The sequence below is a fragment of the Myotis daubentonii genome, chromosome 5, assembly GCF_963259705.1.
Source record: "Myotis daubentonii chromosome 5, mMyoDau2.1, whole genome shotgun sequence".
NCBI classification, from domain to species: domain Eukaryota; kingdom Metazoa; phylum Chordata; class Mammalia; order Chiroptera; family Vespertilionidae; genus Myotis; species Myotis daubentonii.
This window is the reverse complement of record NC_081844.1, coordinates 73,815,769-73,831,958: the sequence shown is the minus strand read 5'-3', so window position 1 is coordinate 73,831,958 and position 16,190 is coordinate 73,815,769. Positions and strand designations below refer to the sequence as shown.

At 57.5% G+C, this 16,190-nt stretch overlaps 1 protein-coding gene across 2 annotated transcripts in view; it reads left to right on the top strand.

Moving 5' to 3' along the window:
* UNC5A (unc-5 netrin receptor A) overlaps window positions 1-16,190 on the top strand; it is a 57,808-nt gene that overhangs the window by 26,406 nt on the left and 15,212 nt on the right. The window lies entirely within an intron of this gene.

The window sequence follows — 16,190 nt, the reverse complement described above, 5'->3', positions numbered from 1 at the left end:
CTGGTTTCCCTCCTGCTGATCCTGCGAGGCGCCCAGCAACATGTTACCAAGAAAGATGCCACGAGAAATAAAGTTTGTTATGAATTATACTACTTAGAGCTAATTATAGGCACAGAGGACAGGATTATTTACAAGCAGGAGGCAGCAGGGAAGCAGAGGGGCCCAGAGGCATGGAAACCAGGTGGAAAGCTGGAGAGAGTTAAGCAAATGAGGCTGTTTGGAGGAGGAAAGCGCTTTTAAAATAAAAGCTGTTACTGAACTCAGGTCCTAGCTAATGGAAGTGTCTCGACAGAGGCCAGGCCTTGTCATGTCCTCGAGACGAACTGGGACCCCACGGGCACCAGGGGGCACCCTACTCTTGGTAGGGTGTGGGGCACATATGGAATTCCCCCTCCCCTGGAATCCCAGGGATGCAGGCGCATGTCTGCACCAAGACCCATCTTCTCCGTCTCCTTGGGTTTTCCTTGTTCCTGTCCAGGGAAGTTTATTTCCACCTACGGAGGTGGGAGTAGAGGCCAGCCTGAGCCCAGCGTGGGTGGCTACTGGTTCTAGCAGGCTGGTGAGGGAAGAGCAGAGGGAACCTGGGTGAGCTGTGCCACACCTAAAGAATGTAGCCAGGATGTGAGGGCGATCTGGCTGCCACATCTGTCACCCCATTGATCGCCAGGGTTGATTCAGCTGATCCGACTGGCTAGGCAGGTGTCCCCCTCCTCCCTCACCGAGCCATGAGCGTCCCTCCCAAAGCTGTGGTCCAAGGGGTGAAGAGGACGACCTTCCCCCCAGAGAAGAGGACTGGTCTTAGGTCGAGGGAGGGTATACAGTAGCTGTGCTCCCCTGCTAGAACCTCCAAACAAGCTCTCAAGAGTGCAGCCAGCTGTGGCTCAGGGGAGCCTGGGCCTGGTGTGGCCCCAGCCTCCATTTCTTCAATAGGAGGTGGAAACCACTGTTTGTGTAAACTTCCTGGTCTTTAAATGTTGGTTTAAAGCTGTTGACCAGCGGTTTGCAGCCTCTGAAAGCCAGCCTGGTCTCCTGTTGTCCCAGCTGGAAGATGGAGGCCCAAGCAGGGCTGAGGCTCAGCGACTTGCCCAAGACCCGCCCTGTGCACCGTGAGGCACAGTGGTCAGAGCTGTGGACTCCCAGCCCAGTGTTCTCGACACACAGCGGTCATTACCCACTGAGCTTGTGGCAGGCTGGGTTGGTGGCTCTCTCAGCTCGCCAGAGGGCACCAGTCTGGCCTACCCTGAGCACCCACTCAACCGGCAGGAAACGAAAGAGTCACCTTCTGCTGCCCCCTGCCTGCCTCCCAGCAGGATGGCCACTCTCCTCACCTGCCCCAGATGCTTTTCACATCTGCTCCTCTTCTCCAACCATCCGCTCAGGCCTGGCAGCCCCTGTGTGCTGTGGCAGTGGCCTTCACTCGCCTCTCTACAGCTCTCTGACCCATAGGCCCTGCTCCAGAACCTTCCCTGCTTCCCATGCTCAGTGTCCTGGCACAGATTTAAACTCTTCCTAACCCAACCCATGCCGCCACCAGCTATGTCCTGCTTCTCCCATTCCCCCCGCCGAGAATGCCTTTCCCTACTGCCCCGTTGGGACCCCCGCCTTTTCCCAAGGCAGCCGCATCTCCTCCCTGCCCTGCTGTCCCCGTGCTGGGCATGCATGCTGCATACAAACATGCTGATTTCCCTGGGACAGTGAGTTTCCCCAATGCCCATGGGACTCAGGCCCTGGAACAGAGCAGATCCTCCAGAAACATCCTCAGTCCCTCACTCAGAAATATGTAGTGAGGCCTCTGGTGTGCAACGCCCTGTTCCAGGTAAATGAGACAGGTAGGCCATCCACTCCCGGAGCTTCCCGTCCTGTTCCAGGCAGATGGACAACAAAGAAACAGGGAACCTTTCAGAGGTGGCGGGCACTAGAGGGTGCTGGGGGGACTGTTTTAGATGGGGCGCTCAGGGAAAGCCTTTCTGAGGAGGTGCCATGAGCTGAGATCTGAACCATGAGGGGTGAGCTATAGCATCAGTGGGAACAGCATCCTGGGCCGAGGGAACAGCAGGTACAATGGCTCCAAGGCAGGACTGAACAGATGAAAAGCTAGATGCTATTATGCTAAGTGAAATAAGCCAGTCAATAAAGGAAAAATACCACATGATCTCACTCATTCGTGGACAATAGAGACCATTATAAACTTTTGAACAATAATAGATACAGAGGCAGAGCTGCCTCAAACAGATTGTCGAGCTGCAGCTGGAAGGCCGGGGAGGGTTGGGGGGCAGGAGGTAGGAGGGTAAGAGATCAACTAAAGGACTTGTATGCATGCATATAAGCATAACCAATGGACATAAGACACTGGGTGATAGGGGAGGCTAGGGGACTGTCTAGGGCGGGGGGATAAAATGGATACATATGTAATACCCTTTGTAATACTTTAAGCAATAAAAAAAAATAAAATAAAATAAAATAAAATAAAATTCAGGCCCACTTTTCCCAGCAAAAAAAAAAAAAGAAAAAAAAAAAAAAAAAGAAAAGCTAGATGCTAGAGGGTGAGTTGAGAGAACAGTGGCCTGTGACACCTGAAGGGAGAGGAGGAAATAGGACGGAAGAGGCAGATCCAGCAGGTTTCCAGCTGGGACAGTGATGGTGCTGTGTGCATGGGGAGCTGACCATTGGGGGTGACCACATGGCAGAGATGTGAGGAAACATCCTATGAGGATAGCCCCAAATCCCCAGTGGGGATTTTGGAACCTTCTGCCCTGAGGTTCTTGGGGCAGAAGCCTGCCATTCTCCAGGAGCCAGGGAAAAGCAGACGGGAGGGACGGTGGGCAGGGAGAAGCTCAGCAGAGTCCTGAAGGCAAGGGATCTTGAATCAGATGGATGTGTGTCCTTGGCAAATGGGAGAAAGGGTTGCATTGAAGAGGGGGGAGGTGAAAGCCAGGCTGTCAGGGCTGAGCAGGAGCAGGGTGACGGAGTCAGAGTTAAACAGGTGTTTTCTAATCCGTGGTGGAGCAGACCGGAGCATCCTTGGAGACCCCTGGACCATCGAGGCGTTTTATACAGCTTGGTAACTCCACCTCCTGTGTGCCTCGGATCAGGCCCTAGCTGTGTGTTCCCATTGCCACCAGGGTTTCTCTGTCAGAACTGCCTGAGTTGTAACCTTGAACTCACTGCTCTGACCCCTAGTCTATGTCTGTCTCCTACCAGTGGGTGAGCTCCTGAGAGAGGGGCCTGGGTTTGCCCTCCTTGACAAATCCAGGCCGCAGCCCAGGGCCTGTCAGGAGAGGCTGAGGACACCAGGTTGAAGGGACACAGTCCTGGTGACAGACCCCAGAGGGAGCCGAGGCTGCTGCGGGGTGAACTGGCCCAGAAGGAGGCCGTGCTGTCCTGGAAGTGAGCTGGCTTGTGGGCCGAGTGTGCATCTCAGCAGGGGTGGGTGTGGCCCGCTAGACAAATGTCCTGCCCGCCCCACGCTTCCACAGGGGCACCTGACCCCCACTCCCACCCCACCCAGCGGCGCACCCCTCTCAACCTCCCACTCCATTTGTGCTGCTCTAATGGCAGCGCCCATGTTCTGGCTTGAGGGCAATGAAGGTCTGCCTGGTCCGTGTCCAGCTAGAACAGTGGTTCTCAACCTTCTGGCCCTTTAAATACAGTTCCTCATGTTGTGACCCAACCTTAAAGTTATTTTCGTTGCTACTTCATAACTGTAATGTTGCTACTGTTATGAATCATAATGTAAATATCTGATATGCAGGATGGTCTTAGGGGACCCCTGTGAAAGTCGCCAAAGGGGTCGCGACCCTCAGGCTGAGAACCACTGAGCTAGAGTCAGGCTCCAGCTGATTCTCTGCACAGCGGCCGGGATGTCCATCCCCACCCAGTGCCCCTCTCTGCGATGGAGGTTCAGAGGAGGGTCAGGGCTGGCCCCAGGGGCTGGCCATTGTCCCTGCTGGACCAAGCAGGACAGCTGGTGTGTGTGGCCCCCACACTGACTGGTGAGCCCTCCTCCAGGGCCTCCTTTGGGAAAGGGCCCCCACCAGGAAACAGGGGCCGAGGTGGGGGCCCTCGCAGCCTTAGCTTCCCTCAATTCATTAAGACCTGTAAACTTCTCATTAATATACTTAAAGTTCATTTTAAAACACAGAGATAATTGATAATAAACCCCCAGTTAATGCCCTTGGTTTACTGTATATAATTTATATCCACTGATAGCGTCTCTCACTCCCAATTACCCATTTAGCTGTGGTGATAGCAGCAGTTCAATCACACCGATACCAACGTCTATACATTCCAGCCCAATAGCAATAAATACCCACACAGAGACTCATGGGGCCCTTTTTTATTAAGATTTAAATATTCATGCAATATTAGTGATTTATTAAGAGCTAATGACACCTTCAAGAGGCTCTAAATCTTCACCCAAAGAGACCCTGGCCCTTCCCTCTCCCTTTGCCCCCATCTCTCCTTACTGTCCCCCTGCATGTCAGGGGAATGAGCTGCTCTTCCACAGCCCGGATGACATCACAGCATCACCCACGTTTCCATGGCGATGGCAGGCAGGTGAGGCAGAGGCCAAGGATGAAGGTCAGGCCCAGGGAGGGGCTGGGCTATATGCGGGCGGAGGCTCCTGCTCCCTCCCCATCAGACCTGGGGACATGGGAAGAGGGAGGCCTCTCCCAAGCTCCAGCCAAGTGGCGGCCTCCACACTGCAGCCTTTTGAGTGGGTCTCCAGGAGCATACCCCCTTCCTCATTCTGGCATTAGTGTTGCCCCAGCGCCCCGCCCTTCCCCCATATCCCTTCTACCCTCAGCCTTGCCTTAGTCTGCCCATCCCTTTAGGGGCCCTTGGGAGGGGTACATCAGTTTCTCTCTCCTCTGCTGCCCTTTTCCCATTTTAAAACATCCCACCCATTGCATCAAGAACAAGAGGGTGTACAGGGATCTGGGGTTCTGGGATTCAAGAACCAGAGAGGGCAGTGGCTTGCCTCAGGCTGCACAGCAAGGCCAAGGCCACCTCTTTCTCTCTCTGCTCCATGTGTTCCCTCTCATCCCTCCTGCCTCCCCCCGACCCCCACGTCCTCCAGCCCCCTCTCATCCACCTGCAAGGCCTCAGAGCCCATTAAGGGCAGGGAAGATAATGAACAAACCGGGAAAACATGAAATCAATATCAGGAGAAAAAATATGGCTGCCATTAAGTGAAATAAACAAGCTGGTAATTATTTGGACAGCAGGTAATTAAAATGGGGTGAGGGCTCATTACTGTCTTGTCCCAGGTATGATGGGCGTGGCCAAGCACCCTCTTCCCAACTAGAAGGCCCCAGCCAGGCCTGGGCTCCTGCCCACCCAGATTTGTGGGGGTCATTGCAGGGGTCTCCCCTGTGGAGTGACTCCCCTCCCCGCACACACACACACACCTACCTGTGTCTCTGTCTCCAGCAGCCTTCTCCTGGTCAGGATCTGAGGCCCACCCAAAGGCAGGCAGGGCAGGACAGCCCGCAGCCTGTCCCCTTCTCCTGACCCCACCACGTTCTCAAGCAGGAACAGCTCTTCCTAAGACCCTCAGGTCTCAGCCCAGGCTGTAGCTTGTGCTGACGATTAAGTCCCAACCACCTGGGGTGATGGACAGATGACCCCTCCAACCTCTGCCCAGATGCCAGGGGACTTCCTTCTGGAGGCCGTGATGAAGAGGGGTCCTGGGGAGGAGAAAGGGTGATGGGATGCTGGCAAGGATGGCCAGAGTGGGGGAGGAGGAAGAGACCAGAATCGTGTTGGAGGGGGACTCCCCGCTTCGCCCTGCTGTGTATGACCCTGATTTGTAGTCAGAGGAGACCTTGGACATTGTCCAGCCTGGCGTTGGCTTGCCAACTTGTTTGGCCCACACAGTGCTTAAATGTTTAAGTTAGTTGACATCATTTTAAACAGGAATTTTCACATAAAAATGTATTTCCAGCTCCTCCTGAAAGAAAAGTATGTGGCACCTCTTGGCTGGCCTGCCTCTGGTGGCAGCAGTTGGCTGGGCTGAGCTGACCCTTCGGACAGGCCCTTTACTCTCCACTGTTCCAGCCCCTAAGGCAGCTGAGTTTGCCACCCTGACTTTTCTGAGGCCCAGAGAGGACAGTGTCTTGCCCAAGGCCACACACCCAGGCAGAGGCAGAGTGGGTAAGGACTGGAGACCCAGTCCCCTGATGCCCAACTGGGGCCTCTGCCCCCTCCTCTCGGGGAGTATGTGCCGTGGGCCAGTTGCTGACAGGGCAGAAAGGACACAATGCCCACTCCAGGGCTTGCAAAGGCTGGAGGGAGCACTTGAACTCAACCATAGTCACCCCCAACTTACCAGTCCCTGAGTTGGACACTGCTGAGAAGGGGTGGCTGGAGCCTGCTGCATGCACTTGAGGGTACACAGTCTGATGGAGGAGGCAGCCCCCCCTATAACCAGCCTACATCTGTCAGGTAATGGTCTCTCAGCCACAGAGCCAGAGGAGCATGTGTAGAGGAACCAGAGAGGGCATCTGGAGGAGGTGACACCTTGAATTATGAATTAACAGGACTGGGGGCCATTGGGAGTGGGCAGGGTACCCTGCAGGTACAGGGGAAAGTTAAGGTGAGGGGCCCGTTGTGCAGGAAGAGGGGATTAGTGGGTGCACGGAGCTGGCTGCAAGGTGTGGGTAAGGTGCCCAGGGATGAGGCTACTGAGTTGAGTTTGGGGGTGGGGGGGGTGGGGAGCTGACCTTTACCCTGCAGTCATTGGAAACCCTTGCTGGGGTTTGAAGCGTGGGATCCGACTTTCTTTCTAGAAATAGCTGTGGTGGCATAGTTGACAATGGCACTGAAGCCAGCAGGTGGTCACAGGAAGGCACGTTGGGGTGGGTGGGAGGGTTGAGTGAGGGGGGCTGAGTGACTTGGGTAGCCATGAGATGAGAGAGGAGGGAGTGGGTAGGAGAGGCATGGGGCGCTGGGCTGCAGCAGTGGGTGGCTGGGGAGCAAGGAGGCTGTGAGATTCCCCTTGAGGCTCCTTGGGGGCATGGCCCTGCTGACAGAGCAAACCTAGGTTTGGAGGAGCTGCTGAGCCCAAGTTGGGATGGCAGCTGTGAGGTTCTAGGGAACGTCCAGAGACAGGGAAAGTGTCAGGATGGCCCTCAGCAGAGAGGAGAGCTGAGGCCCTGGTTGGGGAGCCATGGGCAGAAGCTGGCATGGGGGAGGGGCAGGAGGCAAGGAAGCAAGGTTCCCAGGAGAGGGAAGAGCACAGCCAGGTGGCTGCCTGGATGAGGAGCAGAGGAGGAGCTGCTGCCTGTGGGTGCTGGGTCTGCGACTGGGTTTCCTGTGGTCCCTGAAAGAGAAGGGGTCCAGCAGGGGCCAGCTGCTGAGAATCGGGTCACAGGATGACTGGTGACCAGGGGCTGCTGGGTCACCATCCCGGTAAGGGCCTCAGCCGTCCCAGCCAAATTTAGCCTGGGGGACAGTGGGCAGTGGTGGCACGCACAGTGTGTGTGTAAGGGGCTCGATGTGTGTGCCCAGAAATGGTGAGCGTGATTCTGGGGTGCTGTGTGCCCAGGGCTTGCTGGGTGGGGCTGTGGCCACTGGACACTCCACGGGGCGGAGACTGGAGTCCATCTTGAGCACAGTTGTGTGGCTGTGGCTCGCACAGCATCTGGCTCGTTGTGTCCATCGCATGTTGGCTGACCGCCTGTGCCCTGGTTAGGAGCATGGGGTCCAGTAGCCAGTCTGCCCGGTAGGAGTCCATCCCTCACTGCTTACTCCACCTCGCCATGTCTCCGCTTCATTTTCCAGAAGTTGGAAATTTAAAATAGTTCTTTGGCTCCTGGAATTGTCGTGAGAGTTAAATAAAACAATCCATGTAACATCAGTTGTAATGGTATGACTGTGCGTGCGTGTGTGAGCATGTGCACACACACAGATGTGTGAGAACCCTTGTGGGTGTGCATGTGTGGGCGGTGTCTCCCAGTGGCAGGTCACGGTGTGGCCTCCCTCTTGTCTCTGGCTTCGTCCCAGGGCCACAGCTGCCCCGCTTTGTGCCTGCCAGGCGGAGCCAGGTCGGGGACCAGAGCAGCCGCTCCTGGACCACACCCGGCCCCGGCTCTGGCCAGGCTCCCATTAAACCAGTGAGATATGAAATGCCGCCATATCTGGGACAGGGTCTTTAATTAAATTAATTGCCAGCAACATAGTAAAAATGCTGATGGGTCATAAACGGCAAGTTGGCAATGCCATTCATCATCCCTGAGGACTGGCTGGGGTGGGGGTGGGGGTGGGCATGCTGCCCTGAGGCCACCGGGAGCTCTGCAGCCACCAGGGCCTCGGGCGGTGGGCCAGCCTCGGAGAGGGGAATGGAGATGGGGCAGGAGCACTTTGTCTGAAGGGTGCGTGTGTGGAAGTCATACTGTCCTTATTTAGCTTATATGTTTACCTGGTGAAGGACATGAATGGAAATTGGGGGGGGGGGTGCCTGGGGACCTGGTAGGGTGGGGGCACAGCCTCCAGCTTGCTGGCCAGTCTGAGTTACCTTTGATCCATTGGCAAGCTGAGAAATCGGGCCCCGCCTGGCCACTGATTGCTGTGTGACCTTGAGCAAGTCCTTCCCCTCTCTGAGCCGTTTTCTCATTAGGGAGACAGGAGGTCCGCCCTCCTGCAGGGAACTGTGCAGGGGCCTTCTATGTCTCTTTCAGCCGGGGCTGCCACAGACTCAGACTCAGACTCAGACCTAGTGGTGGTGAAGGGGCTGGGCCTGGCCCACCTGGCTACCTCTGCCAGGTGAGAGGTGGAAGAGGCCTGTCATCCTCTCTCTCTCTCTCTCTCTCTCTCTCTCTCTCTCTCTCTCTCTCTCTCACACACACACACACACACACACACACACACACACACCACCACCAGAACCAGAAGCACCTCCACAGCAGCACACACTGCACCAGCAGCAGAGTCCAAAGCCGGGGAAAGCCTTCCTTCCCCAGTTCTCTGTGGGCTGTGCGACCACATAATTACCTTGGATTCCATTCTATTTAATTGCAGCTTATTAAATTCTAACCAGCCAATTATCAGCCACAATTATAGCTTAATTCGGGGACACAATAGCTATTTTATCGTTTGTTAATCAAATGCTTATTTAGGCCTCAGCTTTATTAACTATTTCTCTGGCCTGAAGTAAGGCCCCGGGGCAGGAAGGGGCCCGGGAGGGCGTTCGGGGGCCTGTCCCATCGCAGCACTCGCCCCCGGGCACCCCAGTGATTTTGAAGTCTCCTGCGCGGGGCGTGGGGGCTCTGAGCGATGGTAGAGGTGCGACCCCTGGTGTGGGCTCTGGGTGCAGAGCGGGAAGACCCGTGTTTGTTCATTCATGCTCCCAGTGCATGTTTATCAAACACCTGCTCTGTGCCAGCCCCTGTGCCAGGTTCTGGACCACAGCAGCGAAGAAGACAAGTGTGGTCCCCATTGCTGTGCCCCTTTCAGGGGGAGGGGACACAGCAGTAACAGGTGACTTCAGATGGTGGGAGTGCTCTGAGGAAACTGGCGGGGGAAGGGGTCGGGGCACAGGAGCCGAGAGCTGAGGGATTAGAAGGGATTCGCATCCCTGAAGAGCAGGGGGCAGGGGGAAGAGCAAGTGCAAAGGCCCAGGACTGGGGTCAGCTGTGGGGGTTGAGAAACGGGGTCAGGGAGTAAGTGGAGCGAGCAGAGGGCAGTGGGTGGGCAGGCCAGACGCTTGTCTAGGAGACACCCAGACCCCTGCCCACCCTGTGCCCACCCTGCCCTCTGTGACTGTGTGACCTTCGGCAAGTCCTGAGCTTCACGGTCCTCGTCTGCAACATGAGGGCTGGTCAGAGGCTCCTGAGTGCAGTGCCGGTCTGTGCGCTGGTGGCAGGCAGTCGCCCAGCCATGCACCCGACTCAGTGTGACTGTCTTCTGAGCTGGGGAGGTGGTGCCTTCTCCACACACCCCGCCCTCTTTGTCCTTTGCAGTTTAGCCTGTACACATGTCTTCCTCGTGGTGCCTGTGTCAGTCCCTGTGACAGGGTGGACCCCTGAAGCCCGCTGGGGAGGAGGGTGACTTCGGGAGGTGGCTGCTGCCTCTGACACTTTCACACACACATTACCATGGAAACCAGAGCGCTGCACATGCATGTGTGTGAGCACGGGTCAGGAGAGCAGTTCTCCCTTCAAAGGGACACCATGAGGGGCTGCACCCCCACCCGGTCACCTCCACCCCCTGCACACCCCTAGGCAGGAGAGACTGCAGGCATCCTCTCCCTTGTGCACTGAACGCCCGCTGGGGCAAAAGAGCCTGGACCCAGACCTGCCCCTGCCTCCAGGAAGCCCTGGCCTTTGGGAGCAACAGGCAGGGCGACAGATGACAAAGGGATAGACCAAAGGGGAAGAAGAAGAAGGCCAGGGTGGGTGGGCACCTCGAGACCCTGGGCAGGGAGCAGTCCTGACCCACCTGGTCCTGGTGCAGGGTGCGCCCACGTGAGGAAACTGAGGCCTGAGAAACAGGGTCCTGCAGGGGCTGGACAGTGAGTGAGCCCAGCGAGAGCTGGCAGGCAGGGCACAGGGCTTTGTGTTGGATCTGGGAGAATTCTGGGACGCACCCAAGCTGCCCCGGCCCCATGGCACCCTGCTGTCACCTCGGGCAGGTCCATGAGTTGCCTCCTAGAACCTCAGGGTTCTTTGCGTGGCCCCCAAATCTGTCATCTCGGGGCCTCCCACCCCACCATTCCTTCACCCCCCAGACCCCCACAGCCGTCTGTCTGTCTGACAGCAAGCAGGGATTCCGTCTCTGCTCCTCAGAGCCCCTGAGTGCCGCCCCCTCATTATAGACTGTCCTGAGTTTAAAAAATAACCCATGAAGCCATCTCAGACCACCGTGCAGGAGAACGTGAATCCCCATTCCCCCTGTCTGGTCCCTGCAGCCCCTACAGGGCGGGGCCAAGAGCCCCACCGGACCCTGCACATCAGTCTCTGCTTCCCTGAGTCCAGCACTGGTTTCTGGAATTGACTGATTGACTGGTTGATTGATTGATTGATTGATTGATTGGAAGATGAGCAGAGCTAGCTTCCAGCCAAATCTGAATGTGTGTCCTCCATTTCCATCCTCCCTTCTGGGCTCTGGTCTTGGATGAGGTAATGCTGTTCAACATTCATTCAACAAACCTTCGCTAGCCACTCACTGTGTCAGACCCTGGCAAGTCTATAGGGATGCATGAAGGGTGGGGGGATGTCACCATTCAGTCCCTGCCCTCAAGGTGCTGACAGATTCAGAAACGGTGACAATATGATGTGTGAGGGGCTGAGGCAAGTTCCATCCGGGCTTGTGAGAGCTCAGGGGAGGTGTGGCCGGCTCTGCCTGGGGGTCAGGAAGGCTTCCGGGGAGGGGGTGTTTGAGCAGGACTTGAAGGGCGAGTAGAAGTCACCCAGGCAGATATGGCCTGAATGGGTGGGAGTGGGCATTTTCTGCAGAAAAGCCAGTGCTGTTAGCTGAAGGAGGAGGTGGGGGTCAGAGCTGGGAACAGAATGTCCACAAGCCCTTGAGGAATTGCAGACAGTCAAGAGGCCTCCCCACAGGGCACACATGGAGGGGGGTCCTAGAGGCAAGGCCGGTGGCAGCTCAGGCCCAGGCCAACAGGGCCTCCAGCACCAGGTGCAGGCACAGTGCGTTGGCCTGTGGCATTCTGCTCTCCCTGCCTGGGCCTAGGAGCGCAACACCCAGGCCCCACGCGGACCAAATGCACACCTGCATGGCCGGCTGGAGCACAGACGCCCGGGATGAGGGGTTCAGTGCTGCACGAGCAGCCAGGAAAGGGTCAGGCTGTTCTGGTCAGGAAGACGGAGGCTGCTGGGCCTCCAGCCCCCTCCCCCACCGCATTTCAAATCCAGAACATTCTCGGGGAAGTGGAAGAAGTGGGGGCTTGCCGCCCCACCCCCCTGCTGTGTCCCTCAACATGGGCTGTTAGGAGGATGGAAGGAGCAGGTGACGGGCAGGGGCTGGGCAAGGCTGCTCCGAGAAGCAGTGGTATGACACCCTGCCCCCAGCCTGCCTACCCCGTTCTCAGGGACTGAGTCCTCACTCAGTAAATACAAGTTCATTAATAGCTGGATTAATCACACCTCATATTTTCATGGTGCCTTTAAAAATAAAACATTCAAGAGCACTTTCACACCCACCCTGGGCCTCAGAGTTACGCGGGGAGGTCTTATCATCCCAGGCTGCAGGTGAGAAAGGGGGGCTCAGCAGTGGCATGTCGGGGTGTGGGGGGCAGCCTGGCGTGCAGAGCCCTCTCCCTGCCCGTGACTCTGCCTGTGGGCAGCTCTGCACCCCCTCGGGGTCTCCCTGCAGAACAAGAGTAAAAGGGCCACTCGTAGGCAGATCTTCTGAAGTTCAAGGGAGAAGAAGGGGTGGACATTCAGTCACTCAGCAAATACTCCATCAGTATCCAGGCCAGACCTGGGTTCCCACTCTGAGCGGAGTCAGTGTGCAAATAAATCCACCCTAGTCCTGAATGGGATGTGTACCCTGGAGGGAGGCTTAGGGGAGAGCCTCCCCTAAGGAGGCACTTGGGCAGGTAACAAAGAGTGTAGGTCCAGGAAAGCCTCCTGGAGGAGGTGACACATTTGCCGAAACTTGAAGGCAGGTGGAGGTTCCCAGATGAATCACGTGAGGCAGGCCCACATGGTCCACTCCACTGGTCTCTTATTTCTCTCTTGGCCCCAGCCTCCCTACACACATGGACACACACACATACTCACACAGACGTGGTTTTCCCAGGGCCAGCAGCGGATCCTAGGATCCTGGCTAGGATCGTTGCTCCCACCCTGAATAGAGCAGCCAGAGCAGGGGTGCCAGTGCCCTCCTGAGACAGGTGGGGGCCAGCAGACCAGCCCTAGGGCTCACTAGAAGTGGGGTTCCCCCTTCAGGGCCTGAGTCATCCGCACAGCCCCGTCTGCAATTCCTGGTGACCAAGAGCCCATCAGGACCGCTAGTAAGTGAAGGAGATCTTCCATCTGAAACCCAGGGGGCCGCTGGGCCACGTCCGTGAGGGTGGGAAAGCCGTGGCCGGGTGTGGTGGCCGGAGCCTCCGGAGAGTGGGGTGGGCTCGGGAAGTGGCAGGGCCTCGAGAGCCAGCGGGCCCTGCACCTGCCCTCCTGCAGCCCTGGTGCATCTGCCCTGGCAGAGCATTTCTTCCACCTTTGTCACCCCAGGAGCAGCAACAGGCACCCCACTCCAAGTCTCCAGTCACTAACGTGGGCCCAGGCATCCTTGAATTGGGTGGCAAGGACCAAGGATGGACAGTGTGGTGGTGGGGATGGAGGCCTCAGCCACTCGGCGCTTCTCCTTTGGTGGGAGCTACTGTACCAGTGAGGACAGGCCAGGCGCAGAGAGGCTAAACAGTATGTGTGGTTTCCTGGGAGAGCAGGGAGGGGACCCTCTCTCCAGAGTAGTGACCGTGGAGTTGGGCCCTGAGGAGAAGGGAGGAAGGTGCTGGCAGAGGAGGAAGGAAGGGCTTGGCAGACAGAAGACCATGGGCTGAGACCTGGGGGAGGGAGGCATGCCTAGGAGGGATCAGAGGGTGTTTCTGCACAGGAGATTAGACTGAGCCAGGACAGAGGGCTCAGGGATACCAGCCAAAGGCCCTGGCACCATTCTGAAATGCCCGTGGAAGCCAAGCAGATGGCAGACATAGAAGCAAGGCCAGGGTGGGACAACAGAGAACGGGGGGGACTGAGGTGACCTGGAGCTTTTGCCTGTCGAAAGGATCACAGGTCACTTGGCAGTGAGCATGCACTGCTTTGTGTTGTCTCTGATGGACAAGCACAGGATTCCTGTCAAAGAGCAATGCTCACCCTAGTGGCCTGCATGTGGAGGGGAGAGACCTCAGGGTCACACCGGGCCTTCATTCAGACGAGAGGCCTAACCGGACAGTGAGGCCTCAGGAGGTTGCAGGAGCTGACCACAGGGTGAAGGTCACAGCGGGCTCAGGGGCCAGAGGGAAAGGCAGTTCTGCTGCCCAGGCAGCTTCTGTAGCCCCTAGAGGACACCCAGTGGGGCCTGAATATACCCCCACCCATGGCGGGAGTGTCCTTGCTGGAGGGCATAGCTGTAACCTAGAAGGTGCCCTTTGGGTTCTACCCAATAAAAGTCCCCCCACCGGGGTGGGGAGGGGCAGTCACACCAGTGTGGCATGACCGAGGCCCTGGAGAAGTGAGCTATGTCCCTTATTGGTCACAGTACATTTATTTTTCATTAGCAGTTAAATGTAGACATGAGGGATTGTGCTGGGTTCAGCAGGCGGCTGACGTGAGCAGTGCTTGGCGCCGTGATCGATAGGGAGGCCGGAGGACCACGCACCCACTCCCTGCCCACACCCCCAGCCAGGACCCCTGCCCACCCAGCCCCTAGGCAGAAGACAGGCACAGGCCATCACGCTGAGTCTCCGCAAGGGGAGGTCCCAGGCAGGCCCTGCCACGGGGGGCTCCCACCCATTCTAGAGCCTGTGACCCCTGTCCCTGAGCCCCTTGCAGGCCCTGCTTGGGAGTCAAGTTGGCTGAGATCCTGTGGCTTCCCCAATAAATGTCCAGAGAGGCCACTGGGCCTCTCCCCACTCCAAGTCCATATCAGAAGCTCACCATCCAATTCATCCTCTAGACCTTGCAGCCGGAGCCGGATGCCGCCCTATGCTGGCTGAGCCCGCTGCCTAGGTCAGGGACTTGCAAGTGGCTGCTGAGTGACAGTGAAAAGCAACTGGAATAACAAAAGGGGCACGAGGCTGCTCCAAGGCATTTTTTGAGTCCTGCCAGAGCTGGGGTGTCTGGGGACTCCCCTCGGGCCTCAGAGTCCCCATTTGTAAGATATCTAAGTGACTTCTCCTCTCTGCCTGCATCTCCACCACCCTCATCTTGAGGGCAGGGCACCTGCCAGCTCCTGCCTCAGTTTCCTCATCAGCCCGCACCCTGAAGAGCTTGCTGTGAGGGTTCCTGAGCTGAGGGAGCTGAACTTGGCCATCCTCAGTGCAAACCCCCTGTGCTGGCAGCAGCCAGCACTTACTGAGCACTTACTGAGCACGCGCCGAGTGCTTTTTCTCATTTCACCCTCAGAACCTAAGAACTGGGTGCTATCTCCCTGTCCGTCAGGCGAGGAAAGAGGCTAGAGGAAAGAAGTCACAGCGGGTTTCCCAGCCTCTCGGCAGGCATTCCCAGCTCCCCTGCCTGGCCCAGGACACCTATAGGACCAGGCGCAGATCCCCTCCCCCAGATCACAGTCTGGGAGGGAGGGGGCCAACTCCCACCTTAGAAAGAGAGGGTCCCTGTGCAGGCAGGAGAGAGGGCCACACGGATGCTCCCTGGAGGGTGGGCCCAGGCACCAGGCGGCAGGCCTCCCCGGTAGAAGCCCGCTGTGAGTTTGAGCTGCCTGTGGTAAGGGTAGTGGAGCCAGGGGGCTGACCTGGTGAGGCTCCAGGCTCCGCCACGGGCAGACCGGCCTCCATTGCACAGATGGCAAAACAGCAATTCGCCCAAGGCCACCACAGCAGGGAGCAGAGTGGGGAGAGGCCCATGTGGACCGTGAGTGTGTGCTGGTGGGGACATCACTGCAGCCCTGAGGGGGCCAGGCCGGCAGGGGTCTGTGTGGTGGGCAGCGGTGTGTGGAGGCTGAGGGTGCCCTCACTGCCTCCTCCCACTCCCCCCAACCCCCACCCTCTCAGGGGTCCTGCTGGTTTAGCAGCCTGTCACACTGCTGTGGGGTTTACCTCTGCCAAAGCCTCAGAGCCAATTACCTGTGTAATTAGCAACAAATGACTTGTGGGATGGTTGTGGTTTTCAGTTAAAATTAGAAGGAAACCCATACTCAGGTCTCCTTGAAGGGTGGGACGTGGCCCAGGTCCCTCAGGCTCCCAGACACACTCTCCTGGCTCCCATCCTGTCCCGGGCCACCCGCAGCCCAGGCCACCGCACCTGCCCTCCCCCGGGCCTCTCCTGTAAGCTGTGCCACCTTCACTCACTTGGTATGTTCTGAGCACCTACTGTGTGAGGGGCAGGAATGGGGATCAACCCTGAAGCAACCGGAGGCAGCCAGGGCAGCAGAGGAAGGGGCTCCTACTCTCCCCTGGGTCCCCCCCCACCCCAGGGCAGGGGGTTGCCTCGCCAGATCCCAGAACTCCTACCCGGGTGGTAACAAGCCTGACTGCTGCCGCCCTTGTC